The sequence below is a fragment of the Olea europaea genome, unplaced genomic scaffold, assembly GCF_002742605.1.
Source record: "Olea europaea var. sylvestris unplaced genomic scaffold, O_europaea_v1 scaffold2676, whole genome shotgun sequence".
Taxonomy (NCBI): Eukaryota; Viridiplantae; Streptophyta; class Magnoliopsida; order Lamiales; family Oleaceae; genus Olea; species Olea europaea.
The window spans coordinates 1-17,833 of NW_019245141.1; the positions used below are offsets into that span (position 1 = coordinate 1).

At 31.7% G+C, this 17,833-nt stretch overlaps 1 pseudogene; it reads left to right on the plus strand.

Annotated features, from left to right (window-relative positions):
- The first annotated feature begins 15,524 nt into the window (after positions 1 to 15,524).
- Positions 15,525 to 17,591, plus strand: LOC111383409 (annotated as a pseudogene).
- Positions 17,592 to 17,833: the final 242 nt, after the last annotated feature.

Sequence of the window (17,833 nt, forward strand, 5' to 3'; positions counted from 1 at the left end):
AAAGAGTATGTGATGTGTAATAGAGATCGTCTATAAATTTAGAAAGTAGTTTTTTTTCGAACTTCAACAATGCTCTCTATTTTTACTATTCATTTGTATTTTTCAATAAATTTAGCTCCTATTTGAAAGTGATTATTGTCAAATCATTTTTCCACAGTACTCACTTTATTTGCACATTCTAAATAAATTATTTTTCACATTATCCATATTTTTTTCTATTTTTTATTCACATAAAAAAATCACTTTCACATACGCCCTTATTGATTTCTCCTAATCTGTTATTTAATATTTATTTTCTATATGTCAATAATTGATCAATTCAAATATGACTGTGATAATTTAAGTAGTGGATTATCGAAATCTATATTTTTTAAATGAAATAATTATAAAATAAGAATAGGGAGTGAGTTTCTATTTTAAAATATTGAAAGTGTTTTTTTAAATTTATTTTTAGGTGTTGACTTTCTAAAATAGAAATCATCACGTAGTTAGAGAATATCTTGTAAACGCTCAAATAATGTAAAAAAGGGGAAAAATAACACAGTATCCCACAAAATGTTGCGAGTAACTACACGAACAAAAATTTTAAAATGGAACAAAAAGAATCTACCCTGATACTATACAAGTATTAATAAAGCTAACGAACTTATGGTTACGACTTACGTGTTACAATGACAATATATAAATCAAAATGCTTCTAGACCCAACTTCTTTGTATACACATTAATGTCTTAAATATTCTGCGTAATGTGGTTGATTAACTACACAAACAAACATTTGAAAATGATTACAAAAGTCCCACAAAATGTCGCGAGTAACAAAACATTTGAAAATAAAACAAAAAGAATCTACTCCGATATTATACAAGCTAGTAAACCTATAGTTGGGTCAAATAATAGATTTTGATATAGCAAAGATAAGTATATCAATATTCGACTCTTTTTGTAGATCCTAATTAATTAGAAATCTCCGACTCGAGAAAAAGTTATTTTTTATAAGAACATATTAAGATATACCCAATTGAAAGAAAACGGGATAAATAGAATTTTACATAATTTATAAACCAATTCAATTTCTCCGCAAGATAGATATTAATCATTTCCGTTTTTGTTTTATTTTAATTCTAATTCAATTATTTGAAAGTAATTCTTATCCAAATTCTATCTTTATAGTTGTTAGTAAATCTACTTTTGGTGAGATAAGTATTAATTATATATTTTATACCAATCTACAATTCACTAACTTGAAGATAATTTTACAAATACGTTCACTAGCTACTTTTACTATACCACTTCCAAAGTGACATTGGGACTAAAATTGCAAGACAGAAAAATATACCATTTGTTGTAAAATAATGAGATAATTATTGATGATTATTTAGTGTTATTATGATACATGAATAAGTTTTATCTAATTTAGAAGATCTATTTTATTTCAATTGTAACTCTTATTTTGGACCCTATAAATATAGGGCATTGCTTCATTGTAATACACAATTGAGTTTTAACTCTTTATTTTTTCTCTTATTTTCTCTCTTTCCTTTAGTTTTATAACACGTTATCAGCACGATTCTCTCAAAATCAAAGTAAATTAATTAGAAAGTAATAATTTTTATAAACATAATCACGTGTACCAAAATTAATTTGGCAACATGTGAATTCTATCTATACGTATGCATTAATTCAACTTCATCCAGTTCACGTCCATTTTTTTTCATGGTACCAATCAAAATTTGGAGGCTGCTTTGTCCACTACAATTCATTGATTTCTACCTTTTGATCTTACATATTTATTATGTGATAACCAATTTCATGAAGTAGCATTCATTAGATACTTATGTCATGGCAATCATTACATGCTTATGAATTCATCTTTAATCCATGGTTTTATTCAGCACTACTACATCTTTTCAATTCTTGAATTTGAACTCGTGTCAATTTAGGTCAATTTGAGGTGAAAAAAATTGTACACCCTGTTTTAATTCATGTATACGTGTAGCATTAGATGTATTAATTTATGTAATTCTTTCTTTAATTTTTTTTATGGATGTAAAATATATGTTTATGGTGAAGAATAACTATAAAGCACATCTTTTCAAGATTTTTTTATACATGTTTGATAATTAATTTAAAATATAAATTCATATCCAATCTATTTGGTAACTATTTTTATTTGCATGATAATTAAAATTCTTTAACTTGATTATATATTTGTGTTGTTCTATCATAAATTTTAAATTAATATTCTATCATGTTGTTGCTCTTGAAGTAACACAACATTATAATTAATATTCTAGAAGAATATTAATTGAATATCTATCTATTATAAATAGTTTGTTGATGCTCCTAAAGTAGCACAATATTATAATTAATATTCTTGAAGAATATTATCTATTACTGAAGAGTATAAATTATATTTTTCAATATTTCAGAAGAATATTGACGTACTGATCTTGAAGAAATAATAATAAAATACAACGTACTCCTAAAGTAGCATATGTTTTGAAGAAAATATTATTTTAGTGTTTATCCCTAAAGGAAAACAAGTAACTTATGTTATTGGCTACTTGATTAATCATTATATGATGTTTAATCACATTCTCCAAAACTAATTATATTTTATTTATTGTGTAGTTAATCAAATGGAAAATATCACGAAACTCAAGTTTGATGCACTTGATATATCTGGCAAAAATTATCTATCATGGGTACTCGATGATGATGTCCATCTTGTCTTAAAAGGTTTGGGAGAGACAATAAAAGAAGAAAACAAAGAATCCCTACAGGATCGTGTAAAAGCACTTATCTTCCTTCGTCATCATCTTCACGATAGGTTGAAAATTGAAAATCTCACTGAAAATGATCCACAGGTTCTTTGGAAAAAATTAACTGAGAGATTTGATCATCAGAGGACTATAGTCCTTCTCAAAGCTCGCTATGAGTGAATGCACATTCGTTTGCAAGATTTCAAAACTGTTAGTAAGTACAATTCTTAATTGTTCAGAATATGTTCAAAATTGACATTGTGTGAAAAAAATCACTGATGAAGACATGTTGGAAAAAATAATTTCCACCTTTCACGCTTTGAATGTGCTCCTGCAACAACAATATCGCGAGCGTGGTTTCAAAAAGTACTCAGAACTTTTATCTTGCCTGCTTGTTACTGAACAGAATAATGAACTGCTAATGAAAAACCATGGGTTACGTCCAGCTAGTTCTGTACCATTGCGTGAAACAAATGGTATTGTATTGCCTGAAGCAAATGCAATATCAAAACGTAGACGTGGACATAGAGTTTGGACATGGATGAAATAATCAACAGAGTTATAACAACAAGTCAACAATTTCAAAAGGTACAAAGTAAACGAAAGTAGTACACCTAAAAGGGTACACGAAAAAAGTTGCTTTAGATGTGGAATGAAAGAGCATTGGACATGTACCTGTCATACTGTAAAACATCTTGTAGATCTCTATCAAAAATCAATCAAGTGAAAGGAAAAAGTGGAGACAAATTTTGCTAACTATAATTGTAAAATTGATGTGACTCATTTAGATATCTCTGATTTTTTTGCTGATCCAAATGGAACTATTGATAATTTAATTGGGGGTGATGTGATGGAAGATATATATTAGTTTTTTTTTTAAATGTTTCTAGTGTTTCCCTTTATTTTGGAAATTTAGTTTGAAATATGTTTTTACTTTTTGCAAAAATTTTGAGCTTGATTATAATCGTTAATTTCACAATATTCATTATGTTATCATTTTAAATTTAAATTCAAGTTTTTTTTAATTATATCTATTTCGTTATATTGATAGATTCATGATGGATTGTCAAAACACTTGCTTGATTGATAGTACAGCTACACATACTATTCTTCAAGATAAAAATATTTCTTGGACTTAATATTAAAAGAAAATAATGTCAATACAATATCAGGTGCATCGAATATCATTGAAGGCTCGGGAAGAGCTTTTATTATCTTAACAAATAATACAAAATTATATATTGACGATGTACTTTATTATAGCAAATTTAAAAGAAATTTGCTTAGTTTTAAATATATTCGCTGCAATGAATATCATATTGAGACTATGTGAGAAAATAGTATTGAATATCTTTGCATAACCTCTTTTGTATTTGATCAGAAGCAGATAAAAGAAAAATTTTATACACTCCCATCTGACATGTATTATGCATTTATAAAAATGGTTGAATCAAATAATTGTCATGAACCAGAAGTTCGTTGATCAAAAAACTTTATTCTTTGGCATAATTGACTTGGACATCCAGGATGTATAATGATGTGTCGAATAATAAACAATTCACATGGACATCCTTTAAAGAACCAGAAGATTCTTTTACCTAATGATTATCCATGTGTAGCTTGTTTGCAAGGCAAGTTAGTCATTAAACCTTCAACTACAAAGGTCAATATTGAATATCCAACTTTCTTGGAAAAAATTCATGGAGATATATGTGGGTCAATACACCCACTATTTTGACCATTTCGTTATTTTATATTATTAATTGATTATTTTACTAGATGGTCACATGTTTGTCTACTTTTCACTGGGAACATAGCATTTGCTAGACTACCTGCTCAAATTATAAAATTACGAGCAAAATTTTTCGATTACTCAATCAAAACTATTCGCCTTAACAATGCTGGTGAATGTAGATCACAAGCATTCGATGATTATTGTATGCCAATCGGGATTGTAATTGAACATTCAGTTGCACATGTCCATACATAAAATGGTTTGGCAGAATCGTTTATTAAACGCCTACAACTTATTGCTAGACCATTACTTATGAAAACAAAACTCCTAAATTCTGTTTGGGGTCATGCCATGTTACGTGCTGCATCATTGGTTCGTATTAAACCAACTGTCTATTATCAATATTCACCTTTGCAACTGACATTTGGTTTTGAACCTGATATTTTTCACTTACGAGTCTTCGATGGTGCTGTCCAAGTCCCTATTTCACCCCCGCAACGTACTAAAATGGGTCCTCAACGAAGACTTGGAATTTATGTGGGTTTTGATTCACCATCAATTATTAGGTATCTTGAGTCTTTAACGGGTGACTTATTTACTGCGCGTTTTGCAGATTGTCATTTTGATGAAATGACTTTCTCAACTTTGGGAGTGGAAAAACTATATCCTGAAAAACAAGGTAAAATTACTTGGAATGAAGCAACTCTATCTCATTTTGATCCCCGCAGCAACCAATGTGAGCAAGATGTTGAAAAAATCATTTATTTGAAAAGAGTTGCAAATCAATTACCTAATGTATTTGTTGACATAAGAAAATTGACAAAGTCATATGTTCCAGTAAAAAATATTCCAACAAAAATTGATGTTCCTGTAGGACAATCTATTGTAGCAAATGAATCTCAAATATGCCAGAAGCGTGGTCGACCAGTTGGTTCAAAAGACTGTGTACCTCCAAAAAGAAAAGTACATGAGAAAAATCAACCAAAAACTTCGGAAGAAGTCACAATAGAAAAGATTGATCAATCAAATGTTGAAAATATGGTTCCTAAAGAACCACAAGTGTCCAAAAATAATGAGATTTCAATAAATTATATGTTATCTTATAAATTATGGGAACAAAATCTTATAAATTATGGGAACAAAATAATGTTGTTATATACAATATTTTTGTCTTTAACGTGACTCTTGATATTATGCAAAATGAGTATCCTAAACCACAGTCGGTTAAAGACTATCAAAATAGAAATGATTGGCCAAAATAGAAAGAACCCAGACAGGCGGAATTGAATTCTTTGGAGAAACGAAAAGTATTTGGTCCTGTAATTTGAACACTTACAAATGTAATCCTGTTGAATACAAATGAGTTTTGGTACGAAAGAAAAATGAAAATAATGAAATTACAAGGTACAAAGCCCGACTAGTAGCTCAAGATTTATCACAAAGACCAGGAATTGATTATGAAGAAACATATTCCCCCGTAATGAATACCATCGCTTTCAAATTATAAATTAGTTTGACTATGTCATAAAAGCTTGATATGCGGTTTGTGGATGTAGTAACTGCATATTTGTATGGTTCACTTGATAGTGACATATATATGAAAGTCCCTAAAGGACTTAAGGTGTCAGGAACAAACGATACATGGCCAAGAACCATGTTTTCAATTAAATTGCAAAGATCATTATATGGATTAAAACAATTCGGACGCATGTGGTATAATCGTCGTAGCGAATATTTGTTAAATGAGGGTTATAAAAATGACGATTTCTGCCCATGTGTTTTCATAAAGAAAACAAATAGTAGATTTGCAATTGTAGCAGTTTATGTTGATAATTTAAATTAAATCGGAACTCCTGAAGAGCTCAACAAAACTGTTGATTATTTGAAAAATGAATTTGAGATGAAGGATTTGGAAGAAATCAAATTTTATCTTGGATTGCAAATTGAACATTTCGCAGATGGATTATTTGTTCACCAATCTACGTATACAGAAAAAGTTTTAAAACGTTTTTACATAGATAATGCACATCCATTGGCATCACCTATAGTTGTTCGATTACTTGATGTGAAAAATATCCATTTCGTTTACTTGAAGATGGAGAAAAAGTTCTTGGTCCTAAAGTACCATATCTTAGTGAAATTGAAACATTAACTTATCTTGCAAATTGCACTCGACCCGGCATAGTTTTTTTTTTGTAAATCTCCTTGCAAGATATAGCTCTGCACCAACTCAAAGATATTGGAATGGTTTTAAACATATTTTTCGTTACTTAAAGGGTATCATTGATTTGGGATTTTCAAAAGTCGAGATTTGCTTTAGTGGGATATGCAGATGCAGGTTATCTATCTGACCCACATAAAGCTAAATTACAAACATGTTATGTATTTACACGTGGAAGAATAGTTATATCATGAAAATTTGTGAAACAATCATTGACAGCCACACCCTCAAATCATTTTAAAATTATTGCAATCCACAAAGCAGGCCGAGAATGTGTGTGATTGAGAAACATGATCCATCATATCCAAGCATAATGCGAATTAATTTCAACAAATGATAGTCCAACAATTTTGTATGAAGATAATGCGGCTTGTATTGCACAACTCAGAAGAGGTTATATCAAAGGTGACAGAACGAAGCATATTTCTCCAAAATTCTTTCATACACATGAGCTTCAAAAGAATGGGGACATCGATATCCAACAAATTCGCTCAAGTGATAATGTGGCCGATTTATTCACAAAAGCACTTCCAACATCTACATTCAAGAAATTAGTTCAAAAGATTGGAATGTGTCGACTCAAAGATTTTCAATGATCCACATCATGAGGAGTAGCTGTACTCTTTTTCCTTCATTTAAGTTTTGTCTCACTAGGTTTTGCTAACAATGTTTTCATGAGGTAGCATTTATTTTTAGTACTTCAAAATAACTACACTCTTTTTCTTTTGTTTGATTTTTTTTCATTGAATTTTTATCAAACAAGGTTTTAACGAGGCAGTTATTATACAAATAATCATCAAAGGGGGAGTGTTGTAAAATAATGAGATAAGTATTGATGATTATTTAGTGTTATCATGATACATGTTTAAGTCTTATCTAATTTAGAAGATCTATTTTATTCTAATTGTAACTCTTATTTTGGACCCTATAAATATAGGACATTGGTTCATAAAAATACACAATTAAGTTTTAACTTTCTGTTTCTTCTCTTATTTTCTCTTTTCTCTTTAGTTTTATAACACCGTCCAATAATTAGTTCAAAACAAAAACTAAATAAAAAAGTGTGAAATGCTCAAAAATTAAAAACCATTTTTTATTTTAAAAAATATAGGTTAGACTGGCATGAACATGTAGCAGCAGCAATATAGTGTGGATTGATTTCTTCACACTCTTTCTCCCTTTTTCTACTTCCCAAATCAGTGCAAATCTTTCGAAGGAAGCAAAAACGTGCAAGAATTACTATACCCGTTGAGAATTCAAATTTTTTAATTCACGGGATGAATAAATAATACATAGGAAACATTAAAAGCCAAAAAGAAAAAAAGTATTTTAAAATAAGTAATTATATGATTACATACTGAAATTTAAAAGCAAAAAGATAGACAAATGAGAAATATAACGTAGAGTCTGCACTTTTTTTCTTTCTCAAAAATGGTCCATAAAGTAGGTGGTATGGTTTAGTACCATTATAAAACTGCAACTTGACCTTTTACAGAACATTTTAACTTATTTTTTTTAGAAAACAAGTTTAAATAATTTTAATTTTATAGTCCAGAAAAATAAATAAATATTTGAGGCAGAAGTCAAAAGAATAACTAACTTTATTTTATTTTTTGGACGCTTTCACTCACATTATTTACAATTTACAGTTTAATTTTTAAGGTGTTGCTTGCTAAAATTGAAAAAAATACAGTAAAATAGTTGCATTAATTAAGTTGCCGTCTCAATTTCAAGTGTTTATACAAGATACTAGCACTTGTGTCGTTTGAGTTTTACCCGAGTTAGATTTGGAGAGAGTGTGCAACCATACATGAATAACATCATACTTACGATTCTTGAATTGTTAATCGTTATCAAATTGTCTTGATATTTTGGTAGTTCTGGTGTACAACTACCTAGATCTTAACTCAATGTCAAGTGCTTTATAGGCTATAGCATTGTGTTACAACGAAATGGTTATGTTTTTTACTTCGAGACAAGATTCTTTGCAATTATTTAGAGTTAAATGTTTCATTAATCATTGAACTTATATTTTTGTCACGTTTTACTCATTGAATTTTAAAATATCATTGAGTGGTTACTAAACTTTAACGCATTGCATTCTATCAATCCACTTATCATATTTTATATATCATTGAACTTTAAAATATTTGTAAGTGGTCACTGAATTTAATTACATTGCACTCTGTTATTCATCCATTATATTTCATTAGTCACTGAACTTATGTCTATTATCCTTTATTCAATGAATTCTGAAATAATTTCGAATGGTAATTGAACTTCATAATCTTATCTGAGTAAAATTGTTTTTCTATGAGATTTGATCTAGATAATAAAAGAAAATAAATTATCAAATAGATTATAAGACTCTCAATCTAAGACAAGAATATTGATATTGAAAAAAAAAATAATTCCTCTAGTCTTCTATAGTTGTGTTCAAGGAGATAAAAGAATGCTAGTTTCAAACTGACAAAAGTCTTTAAAAAAGATTATAATATTCTTTTAAGTCGAGAAAATAAATAAAAAATGATTTCTTTATATTGATTAAGATCGTAAACCCAAATCAAGAAAATAAAAAATTATGTCTCAAGTTGAAAGTAAAATTCTCGACTTAAAATCAATAATATCAATGAAGACTACCAAAATATAATTCTTAAAAATGTCACAAGATAATTCAATAGAAATGGATGGCTTTGTTTCCGTGTATGGTATTTTACACTTCAAAATTTTCAATTTGAACAGTTATATTCAGTGAATAAAGTTCAATGATCACTCAGTCAAGTTACAATATCCGTCCTTGAGATATGTGCTACGGTTCTATTCGAAATTGGTCGAGAAGTTCGATAATGTCAAACCATCATGACATCTAGGTCGTAGCCTATAACTTAGATCATCATTGCTTGTAGCCTATGCGGTCATATTATTCTCCTAATTGGTTGACATAAAAGGTGTAGACGTTAATGGTAACGCCTTTCTATCTCTAATTGGTTACAAGGGTGCCACTGACATTATCGAGGAAACACTCCTATTTCATCATAATGATATCTCTAAACGACGACTCCTTAGGCTATCTTGACTAGATGAGTCTTGTAATCCAATGTCAAAATTTGACTTTTCTTGACAAATTAGTCTCTTTAATTACCTTGATATAGAGTCACATTTGATCTAAGGTGAGGGTTCGATTTTTGAGATATGGAATTGGACTTTTTGTGAGCATCAGTATACGGGCAAACTCCTGTTCCTTGGCTTGTTGGGATATATCCCGCGATTTATCTCTCTCACGATACTCCAGGGATGGGGCGATGGAGACCCTCAAGGTTGGAGTTCAACCTTTTTTTTCCCTTACATTTGATCCAAGGTGTCCTATCAGGATTGGACGCTATAAGTAGAAAACATGTGTCGACTTCACCATTTGTCCTCTTCACACTGATTTGATATGTCCTTAAATATCATAGCATTAATTTATAATTTATTTTTATTTTTTTACTCCCTTCAATTACTTTCCAATCCGTCACATAAAGAGGTTAGTAAAACGGGCCGATAATATCAATAATTTCTTTACGCAATTTACTAGAGAAATAATGTTTGTTATGTTGCCTCTTCATATCGTAAAATAATTCACTACAGAAAAAAAATAATTATGGTATTAATATGCTTTGATTTCTTCCAATCCGACTCATCAAAATTATTGAATTTATCATTTCTACGACATCACTGATTTGTTACATCTCTTTATTTAGACATTAAATAAGATTTTCCATATTTTTCTTAGTAAATGACCATTACTATTTGTCTTAATTAAAAAGGATTTGTATCATTTTAATACCCTTGAAAATTTGAAATTTTCTCAGCACACACCACACCGTGACATTGGCAAGAGGTCGTGTAGTTAATTCAAGAACATCGTAGTGTAATAGAATCAAAGACACTTCAATGAATTTAAAATAAAAGAATTAATTGTAGGGTATTATCTTTTCCAATTATAAAACCAAAAGTATTTGTCGCTTTTTTTTATAATATATTTCCATATATTAGTTCTTTAAATCCCACCAGAATGGAGAATAATTTTAGGAAAAAAAAAAAAAAAAAACTGGAATCTGTTAATCCGTTGAATCCCCACAAAAGTTGGACGATATGTAGTGTACTTTTGGAAGGTAATTGAAGGAAGCAAACTTTACATTTCCCAAATTGAAGCATGGCCGAAGGAAATTCGGTTTTTTACTTTTACCACTTTTCCTTTATACTAGTCAAGATCCTTTAAAATTTATTTTTAATCATATATATATAATTAAAATTTTATAAACTTCATATTTTGATTCTTTATTTTGCTTTTTCTGAGAAGTATTTATTGATTTATTCTCATTTTTTATGTAACATGTATTTTTTCATTTTAATAGACAATCAATTCAAATATGATTTAAATAATTTAAGAAGTAGGATATTGAATTTAATAGCTAATTAAATGCAATTATTATAAAGTAAGATTCAAGTCTATTTTAACTATTTTAAAAAGTTAAAATAGAGAGGTCTTGAAGCTTATTTTTAAGCATAAAGAATATTTAATTAAAAGAATTTTTTTGAAAATATTCAAGATTTGGCCCACTTTTAAATTATTGTTTTCTTCAAATTTGTTTTTATTCAAATACTTCATGATATTCATAATTAGTACCAACTTTTCAATTATATATTTCGTCAATTTCTATTAAACTTTATTAAAAATATAATTTTTAACTAAATCAAATTGGGGCAAATTTATATACTTTAATTACATTAATTTGAAATATTTTTAGCATAGAATCAATTGTGAGAAAAAGTCAAAAAAAATAAAAATAAAAATAAACAGTGAATGTGAAATACAAAATCATTAAATTCCACCTAAGGATGTCAATTGGACCGAGAAAGCTCGGCTCGTGAACTGCTCGTGCTCGTCAAATAAAGAGCCCGAGTTCGAGCCGAGCGGGGGGTCGCGTCCAACGACCCGAGCCCGCCGAGCAGCTCATGGACTCGTCCAAAAAAGTGGAAAAAAATAATATTTTATCAATAAAATTTGAAAAATTTGCAAAAATAAAAAAATAAATAAAAATTCACGAACTCACGAGCTGCTCATGGGATCGGCTCGGCTCGGCCACGAGCTCGTGGCTCGTGAGTACACGAGCTCGTGGGCCGAGCCGAGCTAGCCCACGAGCAACGAATCGAGCCCGAGCCGAGCTCGTGGGCTCGACTCACTATCATCCCTAATTCCACCCAACAGCCCACTGATTAATTCACCAACCCCAAAACAGTGCCAATATCTTTGACATTTATGAAGCCCAAATTCTGACCACTATGTGTGTACTGTGTGTTTATTTTATTTTTAAGAAACACAACCAATTTAAACATTAATCCCTCACTCCTCCCCATATCTGTAACCTGCCCTTTTCGTTTAGAAGAGTTTCGTTTGCATTTTCTGATTGTGTGATTAACTTAACACACAAATATAAAACAATTTCAGTTCATTAGAACCTGAAAGGGCAAACATTCAAAATTTCTATTGTCTCCCACAATTTTATTTGTTTTTCAGTAACAGGTTTCATGCGCATAGCCTGTTTACTGCTTTATACTTGCTCTTTTCAGTTTCTGGGGTACTGAAAGCAAAGCAAACTATTTTTTAATAGTTTGTTGAAAGGTGAAAGTTATTGTTCTACGGTGGTGGTGGTGGTGGTGGTTTTGTTTATAGATATATGGAATTATTGGTGTTGCCGCCTTGCAGAAGCTAGAAGTAGCCGCATAGACATTTATGATACCAATAATGCTACTAGTACGAAAATGGATGACAAAATAGGTTGACAAAGACACGTGTACGGCTGAAATCACGTCTTTCGGACGGTTGAGATTTTACAATACCCAAGTGAGAGGAACTGAGTTGCATTAATTCCACCAAAAAGCTGCAAATGACAGTGAGCTCACCCTTTGACCACTCCACAACATTTCAGCTGGGATTTCACAAGAAATTCGAAATGTTGGATTCTCGTTTCTCTTACCTTCACCACCGATTTTTGAATTTCCACTTTTAGTAGGTTATGTATTCATGAAATATTCGAACGTTCCCGGACCAGAAAATTATACGATGATTACTCAACATATGACAGCAATTTATACTCAATGGTAGCACATGTGGGTTTTACACCCTAAGAAGATTACTAACCATCCAAAAGACTCGCAAAATAGGATGAAGTATGAAACATAAATTATAACTATGAATCATTATCTCCTCCAACGGTTTTTAATTATAACTATGAATTCATATTTGCAAAGACCCAAATATCACATCTTTTCCAAATATTAATCCACTTTTCTCTTTGTTTTTTATTTTTTGTTAGAATGCAACAAGTAGCATTTTGTATCTTTTTCCTCCAACAAAATTATGCTAAAACTACCTCATCAACCACATAAAACAACCTCCCACTTACTAATAAAGTGAATCCATCATGAATTTAATTAGTAATCTTCAATAGCATAGAAAAGAGAATTAACAGTAAGAAGTTAAGAGAACTTCGAGTCAAATATATTCTGGCCACTTAGAATTAATAAAAAAAAAATATTGCCAGCCTCAAAGCACGTTGGATGAATATAATGTATCTTTCGAGCACAATACTAATAACACCTCATATTGCATATGCATATCACCTTAGAGCCACAATTCTAGGACCGTTATTGAACAAAAGTTATGCCACAGTTACAAAGTATACAACTACAATATGAACAACATTAATAACACTTCAACTGCCCATATCAAAAATGAAGGTGAGAGAAATAATCCCATCAGTACATTGTCTGTTCACTTGAATTCAAATGGTTCCACTATGATGCGGTAAATATGGATAGCTGTACGGGATCGCATGACCTAATGTGCAAATCAAAACACCATTAATCTTAAAACACCATCATCATCCTTCGTTGAACTCGTCTTTCTAATTGGAAAATCCATGGCATAAGCATATCTTGCATAAAAATCATACACTTCTTTTTCATTCTTGAACTGTATACCGACCTCAGGCTCAGTAAGATAATCTCTTCCTACAGTTCCTTTTCCACAATGTTTACATTGTCGACCACATTATCATTTTCAAATTCAATGAACGAAGCTTCTTCCATACTCTTTTCTTCTGCATAACCCAACAAACTATTTATTAATATATAAAATGTTTACGAACCAAAAAATGTAGAACGCTAGAGAAAACTCTACAACATTTTTCTCTCACACAAGTATTATTATTATTATTATTATTATTATTATTATTATTATTATTATTATTATTATTATAGTAAAACAACACATGTATCTTCAATGCCATAATGCCAGAAATTAAAAGCTTCGAATTTCTACTTTCATTAATAGGGACATCTATAACTCATAAACAAAGCTGGAAATAGAGAAAAAAAAATTACTGTGTTGGTTTTTTATTTTTATTTTTATTTTTATCTATATCCAAGTTTGCAAAAAATTTCAGCCTCTATAGAAATAATTTCAGCTCAACATAACCAAGAAATTACAACCTTCAAAATAAAAGTATCTACACCTTGTGTTATCGGAGGTTGGAGTAGAGAAGATGGACCCGAGATGCGAGCTCCGACACCGCGTCAATGCTAAGTCTCTCGTTACTTGCCCGTCAGATTTTTGCTACATTATGTGGAGAAAATGTTGGATTTTTGCTACACTATGTTGCTTGAAATGTTAAAGTTTTTGCTTCAATTTCATCGAGCAAAAAGGGGATTTTACTGTTATTACCAATTGTTGGTGGTAGGGCTGGACAAATCTCCTGAATCGAATCAAATCGATCGAACCGAACCGAACCGAACCTAACGGTTCTTATTTAATTAAATATCCGAACGGATATTTAAATTGAGAACCGACGGAACCGGTTCTAGACCAAGAATCAAATCTTTTTAATTTTTTTTATATTGAATAAATCAATTTTTTTAATTTTTTAAAACAAATTAACAATTTCTAAATCCAAATTTTTGGCCCAATAATTTTTTTTATTTCTAATTTTTTTAATTTTTTGGCCCAATTATCCATTTTATTGTTTCATTTCTTAGCCCAACAAAGATCCAACCCACTAAATAACCCTAAATACCTACACTAAAGTGCATAACGCTGTCTCGACTCTCGCAGCCTCGCTGACATTCCGAACCCTATATAATCACCGACACTGTGACGTCCAATTGAAGCCGTAACCTCCGCTGATCGAAACTTTGACCGTAGCAATCATTTGAACAAGGTAGTCTACTAGTCTCTGACATTCAAAAATCATTGAATGTGTCATTAGTTGTTTTTATATAATATTGTTATAATGTTAAAAAATTTAATTATAGTACATAACCGAACCGAACTGAATTGAACGGAGTCGAACTCGAACGGTTCCAAAATTATATTTGGACCCGATGGTTCTATTTACTAGATACCCAAAAATTTTGATTCGGTCCGGCTATCTTTAGAACCAAACCGAATCGACCCGACCTGCGCCCACCTCTAGTTGGTGGAGTTTGGCGCCTAAAGTCCCAAATGGTTCTTGTGAAATCCCGGCTGAAATGTTGTTGTATGGTCAAAAGGTGAGCTCACTGTCATTTGCAGCTTTTTGGTAGAATTAATACAACTAAGTTTCTCTTACTTGGGTGTTGTAAAATCTCAGCCGTCTGAAAGACGTGATCTCGGCCGTACACATGTCTTTATCAACCTATTTTGTCATCCATCTTTGTACCAGTAGCATTATTGTTTATGATACAAAATTGGTTGAATTAAAGGTCAGAGAGAAAAGGTTTTGGGGTAGTTGGTCTTGGAGGGGCTTAGGTAATGTTTCTTTTTTGTTCTTTCTGCTATTTTTGGCCTAATCCAAAAATGGGATTTGGTTTTCTTGGTTCTTTTTTGCTTCTAACGTTGTTCTTTAAGCCTTTGGTTTCTGAACAACACAATACAGATGGGTTATTTATCTTTGATTTCTAGCAAAAAATGCACTCAAATTCTTCCAAAGATTATAACTTTTCTGGCCCTTTTTGGTCATGGAGGGGTGTGTCTTGCGATACCAAAAGGGAGAATGTTGTGAAATTGGAAGCAACTAGTTTCGGTTTGTCTGGTATGATTCCTGATAATGCAATCGGGAAATTGACAAAGCTTGAAACTTTGGATCTGAGTAGTAACAAAATCACTGCTTTGCCATCTGATTTTTGGATTTTGGGTACACTGAAGAATCGTAATCTCTCCTTTAACCAATTTTCTGGAAATCTCCCTAGTAACGTGGGCAATTTTGGTCGACTCCAAAGTTTGGACCTCTCTTTCAACAATTTCTCTGGGAGTATCCCTGAAGCAATAAGCTCTCTAGTCAGCTTGCAAGTTCTTAATCTCAGTCAGAACGGATTTGACTCAACCGTTCCTTTGGGGATCTCACAATGCAGATCCTTGGTTTCCATTGATCTTTCCAAGAACAAGCTCAATGGCTCTCTTCCTCGTGATTTTGGTGCTACATTGACGAAGCTGGAATTCTTGAACCTGGCTGTTAATGAGATTGAGGGGCGGGATACGAATTTTTTGGGAAGAAATTTATCAGATATCTTAATATTTCAGGTAATCTTTTTAAGGGTTCAGTTGTTGATGTCTTTGAAGGGCCTCTGGAGGTGATTGATTTGAGCAGAAACCAATTTCAAGGCCACATTGCTAGGTAAATTCCAGTTCCACCTTCAATTGACCCAAGTTGGTTTACTTGGATTCATCTGATAATCAGCTTAGTGGAAAGTTTTTCAGTGGCTTGATTTATGCTCCTAATCTCAAATACCTTAACCTTGATCTTTCAAAAAACCATTTGAGAAACCATATTCCTCCTTTCGGTATCAAGAACCTTCAAGTTCTTGATGTTTCTTACAACAATTTAACCGGAGACATCCCATTGATGCTTTTAGGAGGACTCCGAGAGATGGAGAGGTTTAATTTCTCTCATAACAACCTAAGCTTTTGTGGTTCACAAATCCCATCTGAAACCCTCCAATCCGCTTTCATTGGGTCGATGAACAGCTGCCCTATTGCTGCAAACCCAGCCTTCTTTAAAAGGAAATCTCAGAAGCATAGAGGACTAAAGCTTGCCCTGGCTCTAACCCTCTCAATGGTTTCTATGCTTGTGGGGTTGCTCTTTTTAGCCTTTGGATGTCGAAGAAAAACCAGAAATTGGACAGTGAAACAGAATTCCTATAAAGAAGAACAAACTGTCTCGGGACCCTTCTCGTTCCAGACTGATTCAACCACTTGGGTATCTGATGTTAAGCAAGCAACGTCAGTCCCAGTTGTAATCTTTGAAAAGCCGTTGCTTAATTTGACATTTGCAGACCTCTTGACTGCAACTTGTCACTTTGATCGGGGCTCATTGTTGGCTGAAGGGAGGTTTGGGCCGGTTTATGGTGGACTATTACCGGGAGGAGTTCATGTGGCTGTTACAGTTCTAGTCCATGGTTCGATTATAACTGATGATGAAGCTGCAAGAGATCTTGAGTATCTTGGTCGAATAAAACATCCTAATCTTGTTCCTCTAACTGGATATTGCTTGGCTGGAGAGCAGAGGATTGCGATTTATGAGTACATGGAAAATGGAAATCTACAAAACTTGATGTACGATTTACCATTCGGTGTTCAAACTACAGAAGACTGGACCAATGATGGAGATGTTCAAAGTATTTGCACTTCCGCCTTATGTTTGGGTTGATAGAGATGCAGCAAACAAAGTATTACTAATGAAGATGAACCTATTGCATTTGAATCATCATACATTTCACTTAAAGTTTGTTCTACATTTCTATACGTGATAGGTGTACCAAAAGTTAAAGATTTAGAAATTTGATTAATTATATATTTAGTTCCCGATATATTATATGGGAATGTGCCTCCCAGGAGCCAGGGTGGAGAGCACATGGATAGGCTAAGGCTATTGCATTTGAATCATACCTATATGTGTTTATGCCTTGAAATAAATTATATATTTCAGCATTGTCTTCTTCAAGTTCAGCAGAAGAAGTAGGCTCAAAGGGTATTCGACTAATATTTGTACCCATTTGTTCAGCATATAATTCAAACATTTCACTTAAAGTTTGT